A 16,763-nucleotide genomic window follows, 5' to 3' on the forward strand; every position below is an offset into this window, starting at 1 on the left:
TGTGCTCTGCCCTGTTCGGCAAACACGCAGCAGGGTTTTTGCTGCCTGTGGTTTCCATGGAGCCCTCCTGGCACGTCCCAGAAAAAACGTATGGCGGATGTCTTCATGGCGAGCCTGCAGCGGGTCTCCCACTTTTTCTCAGAGCTTCCAGGTGGAGTGTTTTCAGATCTGTACAGTGCGTGGCTCAGCACCAGCAGTGCTTTTGAGAAACATGCTTCGTGCATGACAACCCTGTTTTGAAACAGAATTTTGAAACAAAGCTGTAGCAACACACATCTTTCAGTCCAAGCTGTCTGCTGGATGCACAGTTTTAAAAGCTGTGGCTCCCTGAAATGAGGAGATTATTAAAAGCTCATTTATTAAGAAGCTCAAGCCACAAAGGTAATGGTAATGAGTGCTACATACTCTGCATACACGCTCAAGTTTTGGATATAGGATGAAGGCATGAAGTCGGGCCTGTACTTAAAAATGCTCTAAAGCTACTTGTTCGAAATCTGCTAAAATGATAAGCCATGGATTTAGTGACATGGATTATGCTGTCAGTCCTTCAATCTTAAGTTCATTTTTAAGTCCAAATTTCAGTTCTTTGAGAAAAGATAGGCGGAGGAGGAGGAGGAGGAAGAGACTACTATAATTGAAATGCTGACATTGCTAACCATGGCAGTGTGAATTCACTACTATAATAAAACCTCAGCTAGCAGCCTAATTCCAGAGAGGTGATGTTATCCAGTAATAATGTAATCAGTTTGTTGGCTGTAACATAGGAAACTGGGAATTACTTTATTTTATTGATATTTTTTGGCCAAAATGTTAAAAAAACCCCCAAAATCTATAAGATGCCAGGATTGAGGCCGGAGAGCTACCTTTGCTTTTTAAAATAATAAACCAAAGTTCTTCATGAACATTTTTCACTTCAGTGCAGTTTTACAAAAGCATACTTAAAAAGGGGCAGCTAGTGAGAATGCAAGCTTTCAAGCTAGGAATTGGAAGACAGAAAAGCCCAAGGGTGTAACATTGTTAAAAGTGAGAGGTCCTGAAAGCACAATGTTCACCTTACAAAATAGAAGTTTTCTCCTGGGTAATCGTTGAATGAGTTTGCATTGATTTGCAGCTGTGAATTTAAAGGAAAAAAGGAGAAAGAAAATAAATGAAGACGACAAATGCCCTGTTAGTAAATTGTGATGCAACAGTTAAGAAAATTGTGTCAGATATATGAAAAATTGGAACTGACTGCTTAAGCATTTGAGTTTATATATTCAGAATTCTCCATCCCTCATATCTGTCTTTAATACTTATTTTTAGGGAGTAAATATTCTGATAATTTTCTAGGCATCTGGGTCTCAAATGACAAATAACAGCAGAAGTGAATTCACTTGTAAGGTGCACATACCAGTGGAACCATATTAGTGAAATCTTCCAGAGAGGGTTAGTCAGTGTTATTAGTGAGGTCAGAATTTCAGCCACTGTGAAGGTTCTGTTGTTGCAAGGATAGACCATATTATACCTCTAATTCAGATTTAGATTTTGCTGTTGCTTTTAACAGCGTTCTGCCTGTTTAACCTTAACCAAAATTCACTATGGTCAGTGGGACGCTTTGGGTTGGGGCCATGAATTCTTTGAAGGAGCAAATCTTAAGTTTCTCCATGTTGCTAGGAAGACTAGTAGTATCAAGACAAAGACGTGAAAGTATGTGAAGACAATGAAAACAAAGTAATGAGTGTAGCCAAATCATAACTGCCATTTTAACAGAGTGGCTTGTAAATAATAGAGCCCTACAAGAATACTTGGGTGTGTCTGAGTCAACCCATTTTGAAAACCCTATGATATGCAGCTGCAGAAGCAACACAAATTCTTGAAAAACAAAACTTGAAATTTCTTGAAAATCACGTTTACAAATACAAGTGCTGTTCTGCATATAGATACATCACATGTTGTCCAGTAATTCTTAAAAAGTAGGCTACAACTGCTACAGCGACTACCTTAAGGCAACATTAACCCTTTTTTAAAACTTGCATTTAACAAGGCATTATTATATGTATTACAATGATTTGTGAATGTGTGTAGTCTGGGCTGTGGAAAATCAGTGGTTGACATTCACTGTCAGGCTTACATCCAAAAACATACAAGTTAATTTGCACTACATGACCATTGGCTCTACAGAGTAATGAACTGGAAAAGGTATTTTGAGGTTATTTTCCAAAGCTGCCCTATAGATGTGATATAATGATGATTGTTTTGGCTTTATTGTGGAAGATAATACCAGCTTGTGACTACTGACTGGATGTGAAACAAAACTTTATGGCTATATGGATTGGATGTGGTATGTCAGCAGTCATACAGGGTACTAATGGAAGCATTGTGAATTAGTTCTGTAAAAAGATTCAAGTGACAATTAATTACTGTTTCTCTCAAATACAAAATGAGAGAGCATTTAAAAATTAATTGAGGAAATTTATGTATGGATATGAAGCATGGTAGTTTGGGTGCCAGCTGCCACACAGGAAATTGCCAAACCACTAACTGATGGCAATTTTGAGAACTTAACAGGTTAGGTTGCAGTCAGTGTTTTCAGTTTGGGTTTTTTTTTTTTCATTAGGCCACGACAGAGAGATTACACTAGCCCAACAGAGACATTTTTGCTTCCTTGGTGCATTGTTCTTGAAGTCTTACCTCCTTTGTCATTGCTCACAATTGTTTAGTTTTTAATTTTTGATACAAAATGTCACCTTTTTAATTGAGAGACTGAGTATGATAGTGTGGAGGTGGGTCCTCATGTATACAGGAGGCAAAGAAGCAAGTGAAAGAGGAAAAGAAGAGGGAGTTTGGAGGGCACAGAAGGAAGATAGGAAATGTGGGGCTTGCATTGGAATGACTGGTGATGGGGTGGGACAGGAGGAGACCGGACCACTGACTGTGAAGACAGCTGTGTTCAGAGTTTGTTATTTGATCAAACTACTCCTTATTTAACATGCCCTGCATTTCTCAGTGGGGATACAGCTTGGAATCTGTGTGAAATGGTGAAAGATTGAGAAAGTAAAGACAGAATGAAAAAGCAAGAGACAATTCCCTAATTTGTTTCTTTTGCATTTCTAAAGCCTGCCTAGCCCACACATTGGGTAGGGTATGCTTAGAATCTTGGAAAAAAAATAAGCTGCAGCTGGAACAAAGTTGGAAATAAATTCCAATAATTTTAAAGATGATAAAAAATGTCTGACCACTCTTTCTCCCTCCTCCCTCCAGAAGGTCCAACAAAATCATCTACCCCATGGCAAATACCTGACAACAACATGGTATGTGTACCTACTCTGAAATCAGAGTTCAGGGTATATATATGTAACTGCAACTCATATTTTGTCCTTCTGATATTGTTTACCTGGAACTTTCACACTGCTATATTTTTTACTTTCTTTTTCACTCAATTTGCTTCTTTGCTTTTGGGACAGAAAATCCCTCATGCAGTGTGGTCCAGGTTATACTGAACCATGGATGTCTCATACAGAGCAGTATCTTATTCCACACATGACTTACTCGTGTTTCAAAAGTAGGGTGAGTAATAGGTGCTGGAATTTAGCTCTATACTGCATTTTGCATCTGGGCTTTCTGTAATAGGTTCATGAAGTCCACAGACTACTGCTAGTAATTTCTTAATTTTTCTACCTCTCATTCCTGCCTTTTCCCCCCATTTCTCCAGAGGCTTTATGTAGTCCTGGAGGACTTTACAACTTTGCAAAATGATGCAGAACTATATCAAAATTCTCCAAGCATGGTATGAGCACACAGGGCGTATTTGTGCTGCAGAAATACCAGGTTTTGACTGGGCATGATCCCATGTAGCCGTAGGACTGTGGGTCAGCATTTCATCTTTACCAGCAGAAAGGTTTGCAGTGACTGCATGTCTTAGGGATGTCCTTAATGTACCTAGAAGGCAAGCAGTGCTGGACTATTTACATTGCAAGTGGGATGATTTAGATGGTACCCTGCAACGTCATCCTTGGATACACAGAGGGAAAACTGATATGCCTGTGATGCTCTCAAGTACATTCTATACGCCTCCAAGTACAAGGGCAATTTTGAATTTAGAAAAAAGCTCTCCAATGTGCTAAGCTGCTGATGTAGCACTTGCAGTGAGAAATATACTGGTCCAGATAGAACTCTTGGGAGTACATTCAGGTCAGACAAAGAGGGTCTCAGAAAGAGATGCAAAACAAACAAACAAGCAAACAAACAAACAGACGTGTTCAAACACACAAACACTTATTATTTGATCTGGAAACAGAACAGAGGTGTTGCCTGTAGCTGCACTTTGTTCAAACTTCGTTTGGGCTTGTGATGTAACTTTAGTCTACCCAGCTCATGTCAGACTCTGGACTGTGGGTTTTCTTACTGGTGATTCTGCAGCCTCTCAGGCTCCTGGGGCTACTGTGCAAGGGTCTGTTTGCTCAGAGATATCTATTCAGTGCAAAGAGGTGGTGACAGAAGTTGCTGTTAATTGTTGCAGTATGTTTGAAGGTTGGGGGTTGCTGTGCAAACAAGTCTCTGCTCTGCTCCAGTTCAGAGTTAAGCCACCTAGATGAAACTAGGAAAAAGTGTTAATACAGTTAGTGCTAGATCTCAAAAGAATAGAGACAAGGAGGAAGGTAACCAAAGTTCAGACCCAGAGGGTGCATGCAGTTGATATATTGTGAGTCCAGTCTTGTGTCCCAATAAACAGGTCACAGTCATTTGTGAAAAAGGGTCTCAATCTTTCCAGGATAAGCTGGCTGTTTAGTTTGTCTTTCTAACTAGTCATTAAAGCTCAAGCAATGTTCTAGGAATTATCTTTGTATTAAAATTACCTTATTCCTTATGTGTCATCTATATTTGGATGTGAATTTTAGGACCTTGGATCCTAAAATATTTATCGAGTCCAGTTAAATTTTGACATGAAAGCAACTGCATTATTTTTCTGTTCATTTTCTGAATCTGTAAACAAGCTTTTGTGCAAGACTACCGGCACTGAAAGTCTGTTTGAAATGGACTTGTGGAAGTGCAAGAGTTCATAACCCTTCTGTTGCAGCAACTGGGAGTGCAGTCTGAACATGGAGTGCCTGCTGTAGTGAGAAATGGTGAGGTCTTCCTTAGCTACTCCTGCAGGGCCCTGGGAAAGTCCAGCATTGCTGCCAGCTGCATGACAAAGGACACAGATGGTGCATACAACATCCTCCTCTAACCTGCCAGGAAGAATTAATAAGACACTTTGTTATTATATTTAATTTGAATTAAAACACTTCCTGAGGCTGAGCTTCGAACTCTTCAACCTGAGAACCTATTCAGCAGCATCTTGTGAGCTTTGGAGCTCACTAGGTTCCACTTTTACAGCAATGGAACAGTTTTCCATTGTAACCTTTTCTTTCTTGTTTATTTAATATGTATGAATTACTGCCGCTGGCTCAATATGTTAAGAGTTATTTAAAGAATGATATGGTAAATTTTTTAGTTCATGTATGGATTATAAAATATAATATCTGTCACTATATTTTCTGGTCACTCAGTTTATGTTAAGATTTCATTAATATGCTTTTCTTAAATAACAAACAGATCCTGCAGAGCTGGTTAGCCATGTGAGGACCATGTGGTGTAAGCAGTTATAAATACACCAGTAAAAAACATTCCAGAGATTTATAAATCACTATCATGTTCAACTCCAGTAGGTTGATGAATAGTATCTTTATTAACTTACTAACCACTTATCAAAATTATTTGCCTTGTACTTAGACTTAGGTTTATGTTCAGTGTAAATTTTACATAAAGCCTGACTTTGTTTTCTTTTGCCAGACGTATTTATTTCTGAGTCAAAACTCAGTCTGTTTTGCAAAAAGGAGGAGAATCAAAGAGGCATAATAATCAGCCTAAACTCATCCAAAGCACTTTAAAAATAGCCAGCCCACCTACTGCACTGGGAGATTTTATAGTGCAGTGTACAGAAGCACAGTGTGGAGTAGCTAAGGAACTGTGCAATATGTAAGCTTTTCAAAATGTACTCGAGGCTGTGGCTCTCTAACCAGCACCAGATCTGTCCCTGCTAGGGCATCTGCCTCTCAGACCCCCCCTGCCTTACAGATTGGTGCCCACAGTGTTTAACCCTGCTTTCCATGAGAAATGGCCCTGCATGGATTTTTGTTTCCAAATCAGTGGCTCATAGTGGAGGAGCTGTGGCAGAAGGTGGTTGGAAAGAGAGAGACGGCGTTGCTGCTCAGTCACTGGTGCGGTGGGCGGCGGTGCACCGGCACTGTCACTTGGGCTGCTACACAGATGGCCTGTGTAAACTTGAGTAAAATTCTAGCAGATAGGTCTGCAGAGGGATGCAGGCACCCAACTGCAATGTGTGGGCCTTGCTAGGCTCCATAAAACCATGCCCAGCTGTCATCTCAATTTGTGAGTGTCTGAGCTCTGCCAGCGAGCAGGTTACAAACTGCTTGCAGGTTCTGGTAGGAGTCTTGGGGAAGACCTTTCCTGAACAAGTTTTCCCAGCAGAGTCCTGTACAAAACTGTTGGTGTCTCTCCTCATACAATTATACTGTTTCTTGGTGGATCCTGTTATTATCATGGTGAAATGCAAATACATGATATATAGAGACACAAATTAAATTGTTTTAATTTTCAGAGACCACTTTTATCTTTTCCCCCTGCTCTTTCCTCTCCAGCAGGCTTCCTCTCTCTTACTATAAGCCCCAGCTTGTGTGTTCCTCTAGCCAGTTTTTATCAGTTTTACCCTCAATTGGTACACATAGTTGGTCAGTTTACCTAATTTCCCAATAAAGAGTTTATTGGTGAAAGAGTGTTTGGCGTGTGAACAGCACACATTGCAAAAGATGCTGCAGGAGGAAGGGCAGTATGGATGTGTATTACCACACTCCAGCTTAGGTCAGGTGGTCACATTGCTGTATCTGAGGGGAATCTTGCACCAAAATAAACTTTGAAGTTGACTAAAAAAGAAGGGGAATTTCCCATTGTAGAATAAACAAATTGTACTATGCAGGGAAATGAGTTAAGTCAGTCACATAGTTTTCAGCATCACTCATGCCTTGAAAAAAGAAGGATCTGGGGATCTTTAGATACCTTCAGTACCTAAAGAGACTGAAAAGGGAGCTGGAGGGGGACGTTTTACAAGGGCATGGAGTGATAGGACAAGGGGTAATGGCTTTAAACTGATAGAGGGCAGGTTTAGATTAGATATTGGGAACAATTTCTTCACTGTGAGTGTAGTGACATACTGCTTACTCAAGGAAGTTGTGGGTGCCTCATCCCTGGAAGTGTTCAAGGCCAGGTTGGATAGGGTCCTGAGCACCCTGGTCTAGTGGTAGGTGTCCCTGCCCATGGCTGGGGGGTTGGAACTGGATATTCTTTAGGGTTCATTTCAACCTAACCTATTCTATGATTTTAAAAGGGTTAACTACCTGTCATAAACTGCATCGTATTAATGTAAAGCATCTTGACATTTCCTTTTTGTGTGTCTGTCAGAGAATTTGATGAAACAGCTTTTGTTTGTTCATACTTTTCTTTCTTAACATTTGTATATCATCAGTAAATGTTATTTTTTCTGCAAAAAAGAAAAAGAGCTTGCAGTTTCTTCTCTACGAAGACAGAAGTCAAGTCATCCTATTGCTTTAGATTATAATTTTCATCTTGATTAAACATGTAAACATATAGACTTTTACTGCTCCTGACAACAAGGATTGTAACAGTTTAAATGCAGATATTTGATAATTTATGTATCTGTAGAATTTGATCACTATAGGAATAGAGTATGATATTAGGCCCTTAATACATTTTGTGGAGGAAAAAGCAATTGTTAGGGTGAGTCCAAGTAAACACATGCAGCGGACTTCACTCTTTCCAAAGGGAAGGAAATTCTCTACTTTTTTACAATTTTTTGAAGACCTTTGGTACCCTGCGGTAGCAAATATGTTCTCAGGATTAGGGTTGTCTAGACTGTGCTCTCCAGATTATTGTAAGCATTTTATTCAGCTGAGAGCTGGAGCTCTGTAAATGGTTGGTGGGATTTGAAAGAACCTCAATGTGCAAGGGGAAAGAGGAACCTGCTGTAGATCTTTTGGGTCCTCAGCTGCCAAGCATATAAATATGGATAAGCATGTCCCACTGACTGCAGCAGAATTTCAAATTAAGTTTTTTCAGAAGTTTTTCCAGAGTTGGGATTTTAAGCAGTTTTTGTGTTTAGCTACAGTGTACCAAAGACTGTGTGCTCATACAGTGAGCTTCCTTGAGCCAATGCAAAAAATCAGTGAGGCTGTTATGCAATTATTGCTGTATATCTTCCTGTTTGTAAGCCTAAATTCCACTCTGTTTTTTTTTTTTTGTGGTGTTTTTTTTTTTTTTTTTTTTTTGTGTGTGTGTGTTTTGTTTAAATTCCTGAAAAGATATCATTCTCTCACTGAATGTGTTTTTCCTCCTAAACATAAGCGGTAAATACATACACAGATAATGTTATATGATTTTTTGAGTCATCTGCTTGAAGCTGTTATGTGTTTATGCTAGGCAAATTTAGAAAATTATCAAACCTCATAAGCTCAGACATAAAAGCTCATTGATTTGTCTTTGCCATGGAAATTGCAGGTTTTAACATGTAAGTGTATATGTAAAAGAAAAACCCCAGAGGTAACAGACAAGTAGAAATTTGTGGGGTTGTTACAGACAGAGTGACATCTGGTTTTTATTGCAGTTAATGATTTCTAATATTATGTGCCATTTTGTGTTATATAAGCATTTATTATTTATCTGCACCTCCTCTTACAAATCAGTTTTCAATGCTTTTTTTCCCCCCAATCATATATTGAGAGAGCCTGTGGGTATACATTTATGCCTACTAAAATAAAACTAAAGGTGTTCCTCTATATTAAGAAATTTTGAAGTACTTAGAGATGGATTCAGTGTTCCCTGTGAAGTAACTGTTGTCCTAATCATTACCAGGAATTGAACCTGGAACTACCAGAGCTAGAGAATAGCTTGACAATTTGAGCTCAAAAAGGCTAAATCTTCTGGCTAACAGTTGTAGGAGAGTCATGCCTTTTGTGGCTCTGGCAGAAGTTACTAGTTGGAGAGGGAATTATGCTTGTGCAACTCAAAATTGTTAGTGAAATCCAAGGGAATTTGGGGGTTTGCAGGGAATGTAGAATTGGGCTCTTCCAGGAGCTTCCCAGTAAGCATGAAAGGGTTTTTTTTGTTTGTGTGTGTGTGATGAGTAGTGAGAAATCCTGATGTCTGACAATACTCTGGCTAAGTGTGCTCTTCAGTTTTCCATTAGTGGTGGCGTAGTCCATCAGTAAATCCTTTCAGGAGTAACCATCTGGCATTTCCTAAACCCTTGTCTGTGTATCATGTAAAGCTCAGTGTTACCACTCTAAAGAAAGACCTCAAAAAGTTAAATGCCATTGGAATTTAGTAATGTAGGCCACAGTGTAAACTGTGGTTAAGTTGAGCTGAGGCCTTCTTTAGAGAAAGAACCTGTAATTGATTAAACCCTGCCTCTAGCTAGATAAAAATGAGTTGAAGTAGATTAATATAAAAACAGTTAAAAGCTTCCTTGTTGTTGTCAGTTTTCAAAATTAAACTTGTCAAGAGTTTGGCAGAAAGAGCTCAAAGGCAGAGCTCATCTAAACTGAAGAAAACAAACCTAAAGGAGCAAAGAGCAATGTGGACCGTCTCATTTTTGGTTGATTTAAATGAATTTTCTAACTGAAATCTGTGAGCTTTAAGGTTCTTCCAACTCAAATGATTCTATAATTTTATGACTTTATGGCCCTCATTTCAACTTGCCAAGCCATTTTTCTCCAGACTACCATCTTCTAGGATTTGTGTCTTACATCTTTGTCTCGTGCAGAAATTTCTTCCGTACTGCTTGGCCTATCTTCTCATGGCCTTCATGAATCTTGTCTGACATGAGTGTAATTATTATGAGACCATAAACAAGGGCAAAACTCAAAAGGTAGTCTTGGATTCAGTAAGAAAATGTCTGAGAGAGAATTGAAGTGGAGACAGCACAGCCTAACAGCTAGAATGATGTCAGGCTTTTTGCTGGAATCTGCTTCCATCTGTAACTTTCCATGGCATGTGACCTCTCTGTCACACAGTTTGTCCTACTGCAGGCTCAACTGCATCTTGGTGGCAAGATGGTGCAACTTTCTGTAATTGATATGGACATAAATTCTGCAACGATGAGTGAAAAGTGAGACTCACAGACTCTCCAACACATGCTACCAAAGTGTTTATCAAAAAACAATGTTGATTTTACTTAGCGTCGCACTGGAAAGTCATTTTAGAACATGTTTGGGCTTTGACACCTGTTCTTAATATTTTTCCCCCATATCCTTTTGAATATACAACTGGGCCATGTTAGTGACCAAAGGTATGAGTCTCCATTCCATTGCATTGGTTTTATGCCAGAGTAACCCCACTATTTTTCACAGCATAAAAATCTGATGAAATGTGGTGAAAAATTGATCCCATACATATTCTAATCTCTCAGTGACTTAATATTTAGTGCTAAAACATTTTCAACCTTTAAAAACAACACTTCTATCAGTCATGTTACAGATTTAAAGTCTGCTGTCTCACGACTTGCCAGAACTGCAGCAAATGCTGGGAAGTGAGCATGTCCTTAATCACAGCAAACCATGGGATATTTGATCCTTACATTTGACAGTCCTGTTGGAGGATGAGCTAGTACTCTTGTATATTGACCTCGGTGTTGAAATGTGCCTTTTCTCCTATCTCTATTTTAAGGCAAAGTAATAGAATAATTTCCATAGATGTAGGCTACTTTTTCCTTTTAAATCGTTGCAGTTACTTTATAATGGTAGCAGTTTGAAATCTCTGTCAGACTAGGAATCTTATGGACTGAGAGATAAGTTAACAGAGGCCCTGAGAAAATAAACAAGGCAAAAGTCAGATGCAGGATGTTTCATGGGTCTGCAGGTTGTTGTCACAACAGCATACATATTCTAAATTTACATATTTCTATTATTACATACATATGTATATACATATTCCCCTTAACTGTTAACTAGTCTACTGCTCTATTTGCAATATAAGGGAAGCATTGTGGTATTTTTAGATTTCTGAATTCAATGAGCCTGTTTCTGTTAAAATTAGTTGCAAAGCTCCAGTTGATAGCAATAGGAGCAATCTCATTATTTTCAATGATCATAAGCTAGCACTCCTGACAGCTAACTTGGGAAACTGAGACAGACTGTAGTCTCAAAGGAGAGATCATTGAGGGTATATCAGTGTGTAAAAGGGATGTAGAATTCTGTTGGATTTGAGGCTTTGCTACACCATAGTTTTCCTGCATGACTTTTAGATTACTTGATATGGGTCCCCTTTAAATCTATAAACTGGGCATAGCAGCACATCCTTATATAAAAAAGAGTGATGTGCTCAAATAGTCATCTGTAGCACATTTTGTGACTGGGAGAGATTCCTCATAAGACTCAGACATAAGTTTGATCTGAAACAGTTGGGTAAGTAGAACCAGTAATTAATTAATAATTAGGTAATTATCTCAGTTAATCAGTAACTGATAGAGTAACAGCTATTTTTCCTGCTTATTGTGTAAGGGAATTGTAGGATCACAGAATGGCCTCAGAAGAGACTTTAAATAAGGGAGTTGGGAGTCTTGGTCTCATGTGGAGCTCCTAATGGCACTGTAGTACCACAGCAAAGTAATGATGCTGCAAATCAATTATGCTTCTTTTTCATATATATATATATATATATGTAAAAATTACTGCAGATTAATGAGAGCTCAGTTCCTTCCAACTTGAGATATTCTAAAGGTAAAATAGAAGTGTTTATACATTTAGACTGAGGCATATTTAAGGCAATGAAACTTGGTTTAGCTAGTAACAAATATGGTTATGTTAAACCACATTGTCTTGTGCTGCTTAAGGGCTGAGGATGTACAAATACTGCTTGATTCAGCTGACGTGGTAACTTGTTAAGCCTTGGTAACTTCAGCTCATGTAAAGGTGGAGATGAGAAATTGCTGTTGTTCCTTCTGGTATTAACATCTCTGACTACAGGAAAACAAGTCTGGCAATTTAATGGTCTTCAGAAGTTTTATACAGGTTAACAGTACTCCTCCCTCCTTTTCTCCCTTTCACTTCTGACTGACTTAAATTGGCTGAAGAAGAGAAATTCTGGTTCATGGGAAACCTTGTTCTCTTTATTTTTATTTATTTTTTTTTTCAGGGGAGACGTTTTTGGTCAAAATTGATCTGGGAAATAAAAAGAAATTTTTCTGCCAACCAGAAATTTTGCAATAATTTCCTGCTGGAAACAACAAACATTTTATTTTTGAAATCAATATGCTCTGTGGTTCCTGCAGCTTCTCAGTTAAAATGGCATTTGACAGGTGACTCTGACTATCAGCTCTGTAGAGTAGTTGCAGAGCTAGACGCTATCAGTGGTGCTCTGGCAGCCCTGCTCTGTGGGCTGACTGGAAGTCTGTTGCAGGGCTTCCAAGCTCCCAGCTGGCAATCTGTTCTTACTGTTCAGCAATCAGAAAGTCTGGAAAATACTGGGATTTCCATGTTTTCTGTACTATTAGTAGGAAGTTACTCCTTTTACACTCAGGGTTTCCAGAACTTCAAGCTTAGGTGACTGAAACCATGAAAATTTGATGTTTTCTCTCTTTGGGATACTCTCTTGAACAGATCTGCCTCCTACTACTAAACTCATCTTTATTTCAAGTGCTGTAGGATGTAGAAAGAAGGGCCTCCTGTTTCAATATTTCACCCATCTCTTGTCTCTGGAGATGTACCCACCAGGCTTTCAACTAACTTGCTGGAGTAGGGGTAGCAATCCAGCTGTGGAATTTGGAAGTGTGGAATTTAGCGTGGGCTAATTCCTGCATGCAGTTCACCCAGCTTCTTTGGGTGTGTCCTGCATGGCTGCTAGACCACAATGGAAACTACCCACGCAGCTTCAAACAATGCTAATGAGGCGACCTCGCACCCACCACACCCAGCGACTGGAAGATTCTGGCCCATCTTGCAGAATAGCAGCTCTGCGGAGTTACAGCATCTGGCTCTGGCAAGGCTGCAGGCACAGTCTTTGAAACAAAAACAAAATCATGCACTGTTTCTTCCCATATTTATGTGACTAAATGCTGCAATGCACACATGTGGGCAAGAGCAGGAAGAATGCACTCCACCAGTGATTGTGAAGGGACTTTAGTGGCTCAGCACCCTGCAGGATCTGCTGCTTGAGCTGATCTACAGCTTTTTCTAGCCACATCAAGGATTTCACACATCTTAAGCAGAGTTGGCATTTGCAATGTGAAAGCTACCTAAAAGGTGTCAGATTTGGCATTCCAAATTGAAGTTTATCAGACATTCTTACAGGCAGATTGCAGTTACACCTATGCTTAAGCCCTGAATATCCATGCATTTCACCAGAGGTGCAACTCTTTTCCAAGTCTCCTCCTTAAAAGAGTGATACAGATCTCCTGTGATTGACATAAAGGTACAGAAAAAATGGATTTCTTGCATTCTTGCTTGTGTTGCTACAAATATACTTCTCATGCCGAAGAACTAAGCACCTTCAACTTCTTTTATTGCCCTCATTACTCTTGGTCTGTGGAGAGCTGCATGTGGCAGGAGACAGCAAATATTTTAGATGAAAGATGATAGATGAAAGCAAGAATTGTTTTCAGTCTTCATTGGCACAGCAGGCCATTTCTGCATTTCACTTTCAGAAAGGCGTATTCTGACAGTGTGAACACTGAATGCACCTGATCTTTCATGGTTTAAGTGATCTTTGCATGAATGCATTGAGTTCTGCTTGTGCAAGTACCTGTGTGGGTGAAGAGATTTGAGCCCATAAAGACTCTTTTGGCTCTTCAGTTCATCCTTGATGCCTGCCAACCTTAGACTTTTACAGCAGGGTTCTTGCGTAAGACCACATGTGCAAGAAAATCATCCATGCAACATTTAAAACCATTGTTTCTTCCATTAGTTAAGAGGAAACACAGACTAATTTCTTACTGAATGTGTTTTTATGGCCTTCTCACAGCTTTGATGATCTTGTGGGAGCATGTAATCATAAATTATTAAAAGAAAAGTTAAGCTGCTCAAAGCTAAACACATCAGTTATCTTGTTAAAGAGAAAAATGTATGTGAATGGATCAGTATGATTAAATCACTGCAAGACATCATAACCTTCTGCTGTGATTGCATGTGGGGAACCTAAATAATTTTAATTGTCTCTGTCATAAGGGAGCAGAAAGGTATTTTTATGCCTGCATTTTATTACATAATGAAACATGGTACTCTAGGCACAAAGTGGGGCAAGAGAGTGTGTGCAAGCACATATGTACATACTTGTGTATACACACATATTCTTTCAGTACACCTCCTTCCAGATGCACTTAGAGTCCTGGCTGCTGTGAGGGTTTGGCAGCTTTCTTGTGCAGTGTGGGTGTTTATCATTCTACTGTGATTGTTCATGTTGTGATGAGTTTCCCCTTGGGTGCATTTCTCAGGCACATGTTCCTGTCAACCAAGGTCAATGCTCAGCCTGAGAAGCAGTGCACAGGTGCCGTGTCAGACTTAGCGTCTTTCTTTTGGCTGCAGACAGTGACACTTCTTAATTTAACTTATGATTAAACCATTGCCCTGATACAAGTCCAAATAGAGTCTTTCTGCATGGATTTTAAAAAAAGGTTCTTTACATAAACAAGGGAAGAAATGAGTGATTTCATAAAAATAGACTCTCAAGACCTGACCAAGAGCCTGTTAAAACTGATGGAAAGACTCCTTGAATTTTAGCAGGCCTTTAATGGTGTTTATAATCCCATGTGGGAGTAGCTCTTTGTTAAATAGGAGGTGTTTTCTTACTTTACTCTCACTAGGTATAGTGCTGGTGGCAGTGGAGAAAGCTCAGGGTGATGGGAGAGTTCATGACAAAGAATGATCTTTTTCTTCGTGGGCGGCAACCAGCTTCTAAACAAAAAAGCCCTGAGGAGAGAAATGCATCAGGGTCATTACAACTGTCATTTGGCACTTACTAACATGTATTCTTGAAAGAAACTGTTAACACAATTTTGCTGTTTCTTGCCAAGCAGCGAGGGCAAACTGGCAATGTTTTGAAGCTAGAATTGGACTGCAGGCTTTACAGCTCCTCTCTAGGATCAGCTGATCAAGAAATATGGGAAACTGAACATGCTTAACCCTTTCACCTGCAGAAATCCATGCTTGTCCACTCACAAACATGTACTGTGTTTCTGTCCAACTTCAGATGTGTAGTAGAGATTATAGAAAGGTCCATTTGGAATCAAATCTGGCAAGAGATGTCAAGAACAATGAGAAGGGCTTCTTCAAGTACATCAGTAGCAAAAGGAACGCTAGGGAAAATGTGGGTCTGCTGCTGGATGGAGTGGGTGCTGTGGTGATGAAGGATACAGAGTATGTGGAGTTACTGAATGTCTTGTTTGCTTCAGTCTTTGCTGCTGAGGCCAGCTCTCAGGACTCCCAAACCATGGAAGCAAGAGAGAAAGTCTGGAGCAAGGAAGACTTTCCCTTGGTTGAGCAGGATCAGGTTAGATCATTTAGGCAAACATGACACCTGCAAATCCAGGGACCCCTGTGGGATGCACCCACCAGGGGTGAGGGAGCTGCCAGATGTTATTGCTAAGGCACTCTCCATGGTGATGGAGAATAGAAGAGGTGCCTGAGATCAGGCCACTCTCCAAGGTCATAGAGCACAGGAGAAACATGTGAGGATTGGAAGAAAGTCAATGTCACTCCAGTCTTCAAAAATGGCAAGAAAGAGGATCCAGGAAACTGAAGGCCAGTCAATGTTGCACTACAACACGAAATAACTCATGCACTCACTCTAAGATGCAAAAGAAAAACAGAAGGAAATTTTATTTCTGACCTCGCAATATATAGAATTCTAAAAGTGACAGTGGATTGGAGGATGAAATTGCCACCTCTCCAACTACACTGATCAATTCAGTTCAATTCTCTTCTTCCACAAAGAAAAATACAAAACAATTATTATTTACATGAACAGCGCGTGAGAAACTCTAGTGGAAATATGTAAACATCAAAAGGCATAAAAAACTTTTAAAAGAACTTTAAAACTTCTAAAAAAACAGGGTGACAAGTCAGCCTCACCACCATCTCTGGAGAGGGGATGGAACAACTTATTTTATGGATGGAACAACTCTAAGCATGTTGGAGTGAAGAAAGTTGTCAGGTGCAGTCAGCATGGATTCACCAGGGAGAAATCATGCTTGCCCTATGTGATAGGCTTCTAGGATGGACTAACTGGCTGGGTAGATGAGAGGAGAGTGATGGATGTCGTCTACCTTGACTTCAGCAAAGCTTTTAACACTGTTTTGCGTGACATCCTCATGGACAAGCTCAGGAAGTGTGGGTTGAATGAGTGGGCAGTTGGGTAGACTGAGAACTGAATGCATGCCAGAGCTCAGAGTTTTGTGATCAGCAGCACAGAGTCCAGCTGGAGGCCTGTAGCCTGTGGTGTTACCCAGGGACTGGCACTGGGTCCTGTCTCATTCATCTTACTCATCAGTGCCCTGGATGAAGGGACAGAGTGCAGCCTCAGTAAGTTTGCCAGTACTGCAAAACTGGGGGGAGTGGCTGGTGCCCCAGAGAGCTGTGCTGCCACCCAGCAAAACCTGGATAGGCTGGAGACTTGTGTGGAGAGGAACCTGGTGAAGTTCATCAAAGGCAAATGCAGGG

General features: G+C 39.9%; 1 long non-coding RNA gene across 1 annotated transcript; it reads right to left on the minus strand.

Annotated features, from left to right (window-relative positions):
• Positions 1–14,814: 14,814 nt before the first annotated feature.
• Positions 14,815–15,877, minus strand: LOC128808981 (uncharacterized). Its single transcript, XR_008437589.1, has 3 exons — positions 15,459–15,877; positions 15,236–15,336; positions 14,815–15,014 (listed from the first exon to the last, which is right to left on the minus strand). It is a non-coding gene; the product is annotated as an uncharacterized LOC128808981 (long non-coding RNA).
• Between the last annotated feature and the right edge of the window lie 886 nt (positions 15,878–16,763).

This window comes from Vidua macroura, chromosome 6, assembly GCF_024509145.1.
Source record: "Vidua macroura isolate BioBank_ID:100142 chromosome 6, ASM2450914v1, whole genome shotgun sequence".
Classification (NCBI taxonomy): domain Eukaryota; kingdom Metazoa; phylum Chordata; class Aves; order Passeriformes; family Viduidae; genus Vidua; species Vidua macroura.